The sequence below is a fragment of the Ambystoma mexicanum genome, chromosome 3p (genome assembly GCF_040938575.1).
Source record: "Ambystoma mexicanum isolate Mex_15411 chromosome 3p, UKY_AmexF1_1, whole genome shotgun sequence".
Taxonomy (NCBI): domain Eukaryota; kingdom Metazoa; phylum Chordata; class Amphibia; order Caudata; family Ambystomatidae; genus Ambystoma; species Ambystoma mexicanum.
In genome coordinates this window covers 31,903,336-31,915,837 of record NC_090925.1, presented here as the reverse complement: position 1 = coordinate 31,915,837, position 12,502 = coordinate 31,903,336, and the positions used below count along the sequence as shown (strand labels likewise).

Here is a 12,502-nt window from a genome sequence, read left to right as displayed (position 1 = left end):
TCTGAACATTTAAGCCACCTGTGGAATAAACTGAGTTATTTGGTCGCGATCCACGCTTCAGGGAAGTGCAAGGACTGTTCGCGTCAAAGAAAGGGCCTGTAATCCTGAACCCAGCAAGGGAGGGCAAATGTCCATGTCACCCGAAGACAGCCGACTGGCTCACAACGTCCTCTTTCGCCTAGTCACTGACTTTCAAGAACTGGTGGGGAGACCTGTCGAGGTTCAGGTCCTCACATTCATCAGAGATCCAGCTAACGTCGCACAAATGGGAACGCTCCTCCATAGTATCATGCTACAAGTGGAACTGTCCAACTTTCAGGGAGAGTATCTGAGGAGATTCCAGTGACTCTTTCCGCCGAGGGACAGATGGAGGAAGCAGAGTCAAGAACTTCTCTTTTGTTGTTTCGATTGCCATTCTCCCATTTCTTCACAGTGACCAGTGTCCAGCTTGTCCTCAGGACTGAAGCAGATTCAGGGGGTGGACTGGGAACTCACCTACTTTGAACATGCACAATAAAAGTGACTCATCGAAGTGTTAGTATAATCTATTTTTCCATAGTCTAGCAAGGACACTGCATCCTGTATCTAGAGACAATCGTCACCGCATGAGGGGGGACACCTGTGAAGCACCTGACACTTTATGACATAAACTGTTCGAGAAACAAACCGAATTGGGGAAAAACAATAACATTGACATTGAATAAATAATCAAGATGGGGGCGCAGTACAGTAACCTGGTCCTCCCACAAGCAGAGGGGCACCCTTGCTTCTGTGAAAGGAAATGCTGCCATCTGACCTCCCGTATTATCATGTATCTATGTATTGTGTTTATCATTATTTTGCTGTCATTAACAATCAGAACTGCATTTTTCCCTGGTGCGCAAAGCGATCCAATTTCAATGCACCCACCCGATGAGGTACGCATGAATCCTAGAAAAACACCCAGACCCTATATAGTAATTCCTGTACCGAGAAAATCTGATGGTAAGGTAAATTAACTGAAAATTAATGTAATTAGCAGTGACACATACACACTTGAGGTAACGAATGAAGAGAAAAGCTGGAGACAGGGTCAGCACGGAATGAATGAGAACATAGCACTGACAACTACACGCACCCACACACTGAATGCACACGAACCAGGGCATGTGTCAATGGCCACAGAACCTCAAGCGAAGGCAACCGAGAGTATGAGACTGCCTACCGAACAATCAGTTCCAGAAAATAATGAGAGAGACCGAAAAGGATCGAGAGAAAGGCCAATGAAAAAATATTTAACAAAAGCCCTTAAAAAGACAGAGTGGAGAGGCACAGAGAATCACGCAGCTGTTGAAAAGTCTAGAAGAACATTAAATTGTGCAATGGCAAAGTTCTGCAAGGGCAGAGGTTTTGCACAGATCAGGCACGGCCTGATTAACTTGAAATCCCCAGAGTATTACCTCAAGGATGGGGTGCACTTGTCACCAATGGGGATGGATCTCTTCTACTTGAATCCCTGCACCAAAATCCTGGAAATGTGAGATAAGGAAGGGGGAGCCACTATGGGCGGTAACCCACCTGTGGTGTGGCGGTTTTTGGGCGACCAAGCACAAGAGACAGACTCCGGATGAGCCAGTAGAAAGCCGGAAGGGTCTTCGCTCTTCTCAGACCAGCGCCCCTTGCGAGCCTAAGCGGCAGGGGTGTCTGGGGGGAACAACAAGGGCTCAGCTTCCCCCAAGGAAACGGCACTCTCTCCGCCCAGGAACACCTGCATGGGCAGGCGAGGCTCAGGCGCAAAGGGTTGGGAGAGTTTGGCCTACGCTGGACTTTTGGAAGGAAAGGGGCAAGCAGGTTGTTGGACACGGAGCAGTCGCCGCATCTTCTGAGTTATTTCCACTAATGTGTGCAGTGTGGTTTTTATGTAATTGTGGAAAAGAAATCTGTGGCCTTTTATGCTAAAAAATAAAACAAGACTCATTCTACACATTTCTGGGGGGGGGGGAGAAGAGGAATGAGCATTGACTATATGATGGGATGGCGGGTTATGACATGTGCACGAGCTAGAAAACCAGCCATAAAAAAGTTAAATATTTGTGAATACATAAATACGTAGATGCACTCAGAGAGTCAGGGCACGCGCTGTTAAATTAAACACTGGGGGGGGGCAGCAAGGCAAGGCCTGAGCACAGGGCCCTTTTGGACGCCTTTATATGTTCAGAACAGCGCACGTGAAAAGGCCGAGGATTGCGCGCGCTCCCAGTAAACATATGCTGCCTCTTTGCTTTCTTACCACTGTCACACCCCCGCGCCCCCACCGCCCACCTCCCCCACCCTGCTTTGATGCTTTCACGTGTAGCAGCCTCCCCTTTGCTATGTACCCTCCAGGGTCCCCGAGGCAGCCTATAGCAGATTGTGTTTGTGTGTTTGTTTGTGTGTGTATGTGTGTGTGAGAGAGCTAGATGTGGAGAGGAGTAGGGGAGGGGGGGGGGGCGGTGAGGAGGGGTAGAGAGTGAGACGATGAGAGATCTCGGTGCTCTGTGAGGGATTAGGCAGAGAGTCCATGCCAGCTGAGTGCACTGCCCACACTGGCACACACACGGCCTTGCAGCAGCAGGCATGCAGGGGAGGTGGCGATGAGCAGCGGGCATCAGACCCTGCGAGCCCACAGCAGGGGGGCAACGGTGGAAGGACCACCATCACCAGCCCGGCCCGGACGAAAGGTTAGTGACCCTTAGAAGCAGGGGGCTCCTGTCTGTGTGTGTGTGTGGGGGTGGGGATGTGGGCAGTCTTGGGCAAGCCAGTGCCCACAGCTTGAAATAGCGGCTTCTTAAAGTAGGTCACAGCACTGGCCAGCCGCTCCATTGTGTCACAATTCAATTCAGGGCTATAATAATTCTGAGAAGAAGTGTGTGGGGGGGTGGGCTGCACATGGGTCGAGTTTACTGCAGTTGCTGTTTAGTGAAGACCTTTTCACAAAGCCTAGTTTCTTAATCCGCAAATACCGCCAGCACGGTATAGATAGCGCCGTGGTATAATTACGGGAGAGGATTATAACGTGCAGTGAAGTCTGCGCGTGGCACGGGCGACGAGTGGGGCGGATGTGCTGGGGCACCCGGCAGCGGCCTGTGCCATTTGGATGGAATGGCGGGGGGTGGGGGCGCGGGGGGGTTACAGTGCACAGGTAGCAACTCAGAAAAGTAAGGTGTAAGAGCGTGCGTTCAGCCCCGATTAGAAACCGAACTACCCAGTTAATGCTCTGTTTAATGCCAGGTAACAGTTCTGTTTTGCTAAATGAGCGTATGTTTTAGTATGCTGCGTTCTGTGGGTTTTCTAAAGTGGACGTCTGCCATGTGCATGGCCCCGTGGCGCTGTGGCTGCGTGCACCTGAAGGGCACACTGGCGTTGTTCACCGTCAACCTCTGGTGTTCGGCCTCGCAAAGGGTTAAGGGGATCTTTGGACGCGAGTCTTACTGTGCTGTCAGATGTCCCAGTTTGCCCTTGGATACAGGGCACAGGGGAGAGGGGAGGGGGTGTTACTGTAAGTGGGGGGATGCCACAGATTAGAAAGTCAAAGACACTTTACATAGAAATGTGCAACAAAATACAGATATGTTTGAATAGTTTTCTTACACTCTCTTTGTGCAGTACATTACTGTCAAATTCCATATTGTGATGTTTAATGTGGTTTGACCAATACATGTTCCCCAACGAGTTTGACACATCATACATGAGTGTTTGCACACTATGTCCAGGGAGTTAGGATGTCTCTACTGACATACTTGCCAACCCTACCGATTTAGGTGGCAGGATACCGCTTTTTAAGCAATCCTACCGCCTACCGATTTAGGGGCAACACATACCGATTTTTTCAATATTTTTGAAACTTTAAGATTCCTACAGATTTTTTGTCACATAATGTTGGCATGTATGTACTGAGAGGCCGCCGATTGAATGGGTCTACACTGGCCTGCCGGCCCAGCTGTCATTCTGTATGGCCTGCACTTGGAGAAAATGCCATATCACATATAGCGATCATCATTACTCCTAAATCTCCTGACTCGTCGCCGTCCTTATGATAACAGTGCAGGCTGCCTTTTAGACAGAATCCCCATACGAAAAAAACGAGACATTTCAGATGATCCCTAGAGGGATAGAAACCGCTTCCTCCCCTACCTCTTACTGTGTTTTCTGGATCAAGACGGCCATGTGTCAAGAATGGGAGAGGCAGGTGTGTTTCTTAAGCACTGTGACGAGTCCGGAGAGCGACGAATAATGATGATTACTATACATAATCTGGCATTAGCTCTTGTTCTCCCTCCCTCGTCGCAGTCGCTAGGATATGAAGATCTCACAAGCAGTAATATTGAACACGTGCCGTATAGAAGCGCACACCACAAGGCGCTGTGCGTGCATTTCAGTTTATTGAGATTCAATCCGAGGCGGCCCGCAGGAACCCTGATTCCAAGTCTTCAGACAGGGATCACCAATGTATAGTGGTGAATAAAGGTGTAAGGGGGCCAGATTGCTGCTGTGAAAATATCTTGCAGGGACCCGCCATCTGTTTCCACCGAGGAGGCTGGCAAAGGTCTGGCGGACAGCACATCCACAACCGCTCGTCTAGACAATTCTCATCTGTGGTAAAGAGATCCGTCGAGCATCCCTGCTTGCCCACATTCCAGTCAAAGATCCTCAGACATAGAAGTTAGGAAAGTTTCCCTTGTATGTGTACATTTTCCCTCCAGTTGTGAGCCCCACAACCTTTTGCTGTTGTCTGACCATTCTAGCCTGACTTTTGCCAGAGAAGAACAGCCTTATGCTGCACTCCTCTGGGCTTTCGCTCACTTCTTATGGGGAAACTGACATGCCCTTAAGACAGTCAGTACTGGGAGACTTTGGGCCTCATTACGACCCTGGCGCTAAGTGTTTAACGGCGCCCTAAAAGGCTGTGGCGCCGTTAACCACTTAGCGCCTTACTACGAGGTCCCTTTGCGGGACCCGACCTGAACGGCTGGTCTGGACCAGCCGTTAAAGTAGGGACCCGCAAAGGTACCTCGCAGGCAATTACGGTACCGCAATTTGCGGTACCGTAATTGCCGCCTTCCCCATTCCATTGAGCCCTATGGGGCAAAAATGGGAATGGGGAAGGGCCATGGGGAAATGGGGAAATACCGCCCCGCCAACCTTGGAATGGGGCGGTATTTCCCCATTTCACCATGGCGGACTCGTTACAACACCGGCACCAACCATGGTGCTAATAGCGCCATGGTTTAGCGCCGGTGTTTTAATGAGGGTCTTTGTTTCCCTTAGTCCTTTCCAATGTTGCAATTATTTCGCAACATGCAGCAAGTGCACAAAGTACGTACAGTGTGCTTCGGTCTTCCTTTCGTTTCCAAGGGCCCTAGACTCCTTGGTAGAAGTACAGATGTGCCCTAAACAGGGCTGGTGGAACCTTTACGTTCTCATATTGTAACCCTTTCTTGCCATGCAAACTGCATTTACCGTGGTTGGCACAGGAAGGTGGGCTGGCTCCAAAATGGCCATACCACGAGGTTCTTTGTCCTGTCCTTTGGCCATAGTGTCCCATCACCTTCCCCAGGTCGGGTCGACCCGTGCCAGTCCTTATTTGGTCATGCATTCTCCCGTGAAACACCAAGCTTTCGCGGGCATCTGCATGCCTTGTATGTGTTCCTCCAGGATGTGTGCTGGACGGCCTAGTTTGAATACACATCCTGGGTACCAGAGAGTCTGGTGTTATGGGAATGACTGGGACAACTATGGGCCGTGATTGGTCCATGTTTGGTGTACCTGTATGTGAGCAGATCTCCCATCGGGTCTGCTTCGTTTTGGCGAGAAGGAGATCCTGGATAAGAGAAGGCTCCAAAGACCTATAACAGGTCAATCTCTTGAGCTCTCACTGAATCTAGGATAGGATCCAAGTATCCTGAAACTAAAAAGCTGAGACAGCCACCGCTGGTGACCCGCTAGAAGGTTTGGCCCCCTGCGCTGGTTGACGTCCCGCAGGACCCCTCAGCATCTGATCTGATCGCACCAGAAGGTCTGCGAAGGCGCTTCAACCCATTTGAATAGTGGGAACAACTATTCACGGCACCTTCATCTTAACCTGAAATCGAGCCTCTTCGAAAGTGTTGCTTGACCAACCAGCGAACAACAAGCTTGCACAGGACCTTTGCTCTGAAACCACCACCATTTTGAGTTGACACTTAAAACTTGGTAGATCATAAGCATGGGGTCCAAGGCACTCTACCGCTGAGTTTCATACACGTTTGCACCCCAGGTCTGGAATTAGGAGAGTACGCCTGAACCCGAGTGCACACGGTCACCATATCGCCCAGCCGTGGTGACGAACTTTGCAGGTGCATTGCTGCTGTGCCCCTCTGTGCCCTGAATCCTACTGCATTGAAACTGGCCAGATCCCATCATCAGGAGCAAAGAATCCGCCACTGACCTGCCACGGAATCACTGATGTAACTCAACTGCTGGAAGCCGCAGAACTGCCCAATTGCTGCATTTGAACCTGCAACCGAAGTGGACTTGACTGCCGAAGTTTGGTCTGCAGTGCACCTGGGGTCAGTGAGTACTTGCAGCCCTTACCAGTGGCCCCTAGCGCATCCATCCATTTTTACACACGTGTCCCCAGAGGGCCACTCACCTTTCCACAGGTAGCCTGAGCTACTGTACTACTCCCAACTCCTGGAAACTGTTTTGCCCTCTTGGGAAGACCCTCCTTGAATAGTGGGAACTTATTCTTCATCACCTCACTCACCTTCCTGAGTTGCTACCGCCCATGCAAGAGACCACGTTTTTGCTCTACCTCACGATCGCATGCACCTTCATCCGAAAGCACATTTGAGCATGTTCTGGAGGTCCTGGGACCCCCATTTCGCTCCTCTGCAACTCTGCTGGCTCTGCTAGCCTCTGCTGGGCTGTCAGCACTCAGAAAAATACTTAGACAGCATACCAGGAGACAGAGTCAGGTTTATCAAGGACATCAGGTTTTATTCACAACCGACTGACACACACAGCATTGTTGTCAAGTACAAGAACTCAGCCCCCGTGCTGAAGACAGAGATGCTTAAATATGAATTCTGCGAGTGAAACCCAGCCCCAACCTTTTTTTAATATGCTCTAAGCAAAGCTTTCCATTTGACATTAATCTCACATCTGGCGATTAGTCATTCTATGCTTTAACCTTCAATTTGAGATACATTTTGGCACTTGCCATGGGATTTCCCGGTTCAGCTACCCTTATTTGGTTATGCAGCGGTGTCCTTTTGCTAAAAACCCAGACACGGCATCGTTAGCTGTCTGGTCCCAGGCTGCTTATCTGATACCGCAGGGAATATTGGCAAGATGAGGGCCCTGTGGCCTTGAAACTTGTCCGCACAGGAGGCTGACTCATGCCACCACTGTCTACAGAGATGAGCTTCATAAAATACCTTCTATTGGTCATTAAAGGCAAGGTATGGAATTAAAGGGGTGGTTAGTATCCAAACTAATGAATTCTTTTATGTCTGGTCATATTTAAACACTTGGACATTTTCTACCTGATTTAAAGCATTTAACACATGTATGATTTTATAAACACAACACAATTTAAAGCACTCACGTTTGTTAAGCACTATTTGAAGGCCTAGATCCCCCACACAGACCTCTATGCCAAGGTTAAGTGGGGGAGGGCTGCCCCCAGTGCATTCAGTTGTCGGTACCTCCTCTTCAAGCACTAGGCTCCACTCTTCTTAGGGTCTGGACTGCCTCTTAGTTTAGAGATTGATTGATGAAGAAATGCCTAAAGTCTATTTGCACCGCTTGCTCCCTTTCTCCATAGCTTGTGGACCCATTCTGTGCACTATTCCTTTAGGCAACTTGGTAACTGTATATATGTTGCATAGTAGTGTTATGTTGGTTTGAGTATTACTGTTGATATTTGCATTGTGTTTGATTTCAAAGGCCTTGAATACACGTATATGTATTTTTGATATATACACCAGACTTGGAGTGATGTGTAGTGTCCTTTACTGTGTGTGCTCATTTTGGGCTTTCAGTCATCCTCATCCCGCTGAGACCTAGTCTTGGCCGCCGCCAATGCTACCTTGATTGGTCTGGCTTGTCCAGAAGGTTACCCTGTTCCAAGAAACTAGGCTGGCCGTCTGAACCTCTACCCACCAGGTCAGAGTTCCGAAATCCATCTTAACAATAGACTGAAAAGTGCTGACGAGGGGACCCTTCTCAGTTCGTCTGCTGCTTGGTTCATTTTGCCCAGGAGATATGCCACTTTCACCTCTTGCAAGCGGGTTACAGACATCTGCTCTGCAATGCCATTGAAAGACCAGCACCTGGACCCCCCTTGCCGGTCCAAATAGGCCTTGCCCATGTGGTCATCTGAGGTGGAAAATAAACCAGGGCCCTGAAGATGTATATGATGCCATATCTCCCTGGAGACACTGCCATGTCTGTGCTGATACTGAGTTGGTCTGCAACAAGGTATCCAGATGATTCTGATGTGCTCCTACCCTCGAAAGCAGCAGTGCGGCTTTCCCAGTATCCATTGGAAACCTTACAGCAATGAACTGGAGATCCTGAAAGAAGGTAAGGCAGAGTTTCTTATAGCAATCACCCCGCTTGCCAGTCCGACAGTGAGGACTCAGAGCTGTTAGCTGTACACCCCCTAAATAGGGGTGTTTGCTAATCACACCCTGGGGTTCATATGGGCTGTGAATAGTGTTATTTGATTATTTTTTTCAGGAGACTGGCTGCAGGAGCTTTGCGCGAGCCCAATCTCCCATTTAAAAAAAGATGGCCTCCGCCATTGTAAATAGAAAAAAGAAATGTGTCCCTTTTCTATTTCTATGGTGGCTGTGGGCATGCTGGAGCATCGGGACTGGAGCACAAATCTCCGGTCCAACAGGTAAGTGTTGAGGGAGGGGAAAGGGTGAAGGGTGTAGGATTTTCTGGAGGGGACTGGTTCCCTGTTGCCTCCCCACAATCCAGATGGCAGCACTCAGAGAAGGGAGTTGGGTGCCTGGAAAACGCAGGCTGTACACTATGCTTTCTCACCCAATTTTCCAGCCACATTGATCATCATGTTCTGCTTACGGGTGCCGGTATGGCCACCTGGTTAGACCAGGTGGCTTCTAGGGCACTCGCGAGCAGAACTCATAGTATGGCGGTACGGTAGCAACAGTGCCAGTAGCGCACCGGCGCCGTTTGTTGCCTCCATACTCGTAATGAGGTCCATTGTCTGATCCCTCGCTGATTGAAAAACCCCAGCCACGGAGTGTGGGGAAGTAACATACAAGTACCTTAAATCCTCCCTTCAACGACCACTCTGATAATGGAGCATGGTGAATATATGCAAAAGTACTTTCATTAATGTGTTTACTTGTTACTGTCTTCCAACTCATCTGCGGGCAATGAGCCCGAGATTCGGCTCTCTCTGTTTTTTTTCTTTTTCCAAAGCTCTGTTTTGGAGCACACTGAACCATCTCCAATGCGCTGGCAATTATAGACAAATGCGGAAAGTGACGCGACTTCCACTTGCCTTCATGTGGTGCACAACGATTTTCATCTGTAACTGCGCCTCTCTGGCCGCCAGTGTATGCGAGAGAGCGCAGCAGGCCACATGACTTTCTCCAATTTCTTATTTTTTATTTGCATGCAGAGCTCCTGTCAATGCCTGCTGACCGGGAACAAACCAGGGTGCTTCCAGCACCGACGTGGCTCATGGAGCAAGAATGCCGCACTCCCTTCCAAGCTCTGTCCACAGAGCTGACAAAAATTCACTGCTTTGTGGCCCGGGGTCCACTCACCTCTGTCGCCAAGACACACAGTAGCTGGGGGCACCCAGCAATGACAGCTTCTGCCGTGGTCCTGCAGCGACCAAATGCAGGGCACTGTAAGAAAAACATGGCATCAAAGTAAGACAGACACAAGTGATCACAGTTCAAGGGTGTTTATTAAACTGCACAATGGGTGAGATAAATGATTAATCTAAACCTAAATCTAAGATGGGAGCAAGCTATGACCATCAAATAATAACAATACAGTCCTAGTAGAGTCTAGTCAAACAAAAGGGACCTATACTAAAAAAAACTATTGCCAATCCTAACCGCTATGCTAGAAAATAGTGTGGGATAATGTTCACAAGAAAAGAAAAAGGTGTTGACAAAATGATAAATCAGGATATTATGGCCAGGATCTCCCTTCCCCACGTTTTTAGCACGGGACAAGGCGGGGCTCTTGAGCACAGCACACTCCTGGACTTCTCTGGCACGAGCATACACTGTATATATCGGGGCCTTCTGTGTCCAAGACTCTTCTCATGCAAAGTCTCTTGCATCAGAGGCCCTGATATGCCAAATCAACAGAACAAAGGTTCCTTCTGTTAATCTTCACATTGGGTGATTACCCTTCACCCTTGGATTCCCCGCCAGCCGGGCTCCGATCCTACTCTGTCAGCCTCACTCAGTCGGGCTCAGACCAACCACTAACTGTCACCACAACGTAGTTCACTTATCTTTTTTACAATGTGGGATTCACTTCCCTTAGCTTTTCACTTGACGTCCCTCAGTCGGGTTCACTACCGCCTTTCAATCACAATGTCATCATTTGTGATAATCAAGAGTCTCAATGTCTTTTTAAACAACCATCTAGTTTAGTGAGGTCCCCCTCATCCGGGCTCAGACCTTCCTTCACCGGTCTCCTAAAGCACTTGCTAGTTCAAACAGAGACTTTCGAGGGGCAATCATCTCTCGCTGGGTCACTCTGTTATTCTCTGGCAAGTGCGTAGTTCACAATATCACAATTCACACAACGTTCCCCTCATCCAGGCTCAAATGCCAATTTCACACTTCCCTTAGTTGGGTTCACACTTACATATTCCTCAAAGACTTCTGAAAACTGTCAAGGAGATTCGATTGTACAAACGGTTTGGCTTGACCATTGTATGACCACCTTGACACCTCACACCGGATGCCGCTAAGGCCTCTTGGTACTTGTAGTTTCAACGCTTTTTAGTTCATTACATTCCCTTTATTCAGGAGAGGGGTACCTGCCAGAGACCTTCGAATGAGCGCCCACGTGGCGGCGGACCACTCTATTTCTGGTACCAATTTCGTCCACAAAAAGAGCTCTGTGTATTAATCTTCTTCCTTCATGTATAATGTTTCCACGGCATCCTTGAGGCTAACACAGTCCGGTCTAATATCAGGTTCTTCCGACTCACCGGTTGTGCTGAACTTGGCATTTCTTTTGCCGCTAGAGTCAAGGACTGTACCACAATGGCAACCACATCTCCCTGCCCTGGCTATCAGTGCGGGAGGGTCCTATGTACCGCTGACATCCCTCACACCATTCAATAGGTGCGATTCACGGTCTTATGTTTCCTTTGTTGGATGCTTTGCAGATCTAGGTCTAAAAGGGCAAGGTCAATTCCCTCCTTGATGTTTTTTCCTCGTGCATTCGGCCTTGCTCAGAGTGTGCTCTCGTGCTCCAACTTTTATCCCTATGGGGAAGGGAAAGGGCAGTCAGGTGTGTGTAGCTGTTGGCAATTGCCTGACTCTGCCTGACCCTTGTGTTGGGACATGTCAGGTAAACGGCTCTAGTTTTAGTCTGCTGTCGCTCACAGTGTGAGAAAGTGTTTGTGTTGAAAAGGGGTGGGTAGAGTTTCTAAATATCCTACTGGGCAGGATGGGGAAAAGGTGTCATAAGGAAGGGGCTACTGCATCTCACCCTTTGGTGTTCCACTTCCACTCCCCGAAGACTGCTCATCCAGGCGATCCTCCCGCACTGGTTCACCCCCAGCAATTGGATCCAATTGCAGGTTTCTCACAGCAGCCTGCTATGACCATGATCACCCAGTCGCAGGAAGGAGCTGGAATAACCCAGCAGGCAATCCCTGCACATGGGCCATGGGCCAGGGGGACACACAGGCCGTGATCACACGGCAAAGCCCACAATAACTGGACATGGACACCAGTTTGCCACTCAGGTATCTGCCGCTATTCTGCTGCATGTGCCGGCTGAGGCTCCTTTTATTATCATGCCATCATGACAAAGTCATGGCACACGTTCTTAAAAGGCCATCACCGCAGTAAGGACTGTGACGAGGAGGGGAGAACAGGAAATAATGGCAGCGGTACAGAGGACTTAACCGCTGGCAAGAGTGGTCTCAAACACCAACTTTTGCAAGGGGTAAACCACACCTATAAAGCAATTAGAAGAGACTTGCATCGCTATGCATGCTTTACCAAACGTACGCATTCAGCCCACCCCCAGGTTGGATGTGAAAGTGTTACGGCCCATAATGGTTTAATAGAGTCACTATTGTGCAACATAATGTCACATATAGGTGTGCACTGTAGCACACCTCTGCCACTTTTGATGGACTCGTGGCTCTGCAAAACAAGAGTGTGGGGCTAGCTGGGTAGAGGCTGAGGCAGGTGTGAAACTTCTGGTTCTTGCAGAGTGCAGTCGGAAGTAGCCGAGTCCTGATTGCCAGTATGGT

The 12,502-nt window shown here is 49.1% G+C and overlaps 1 protein-coding gene across 1 annotated transcript in view; it reads left to right on the top strand.

Moving 5' to 3' along the window:
* Nucleotides 1-2,524: 2,524 nt before the first annotated feature.
* LOC138580098 (ephrin type-B receptor 5-like) overlaps nt 2,525-12,502 on the top strand; it is a 761,617-nt gene continuing 751,639 nt past the window's right edge. Inside the window, exon 1 of the mRNA XM_069650378.1 lies at nt 2,525-2,699. The gene's annotated coding sequence lies outside the window, so the exon portion shown is untranslated. The remainder of the gene's footprint in view (nt 2,700-12,502) is intronic.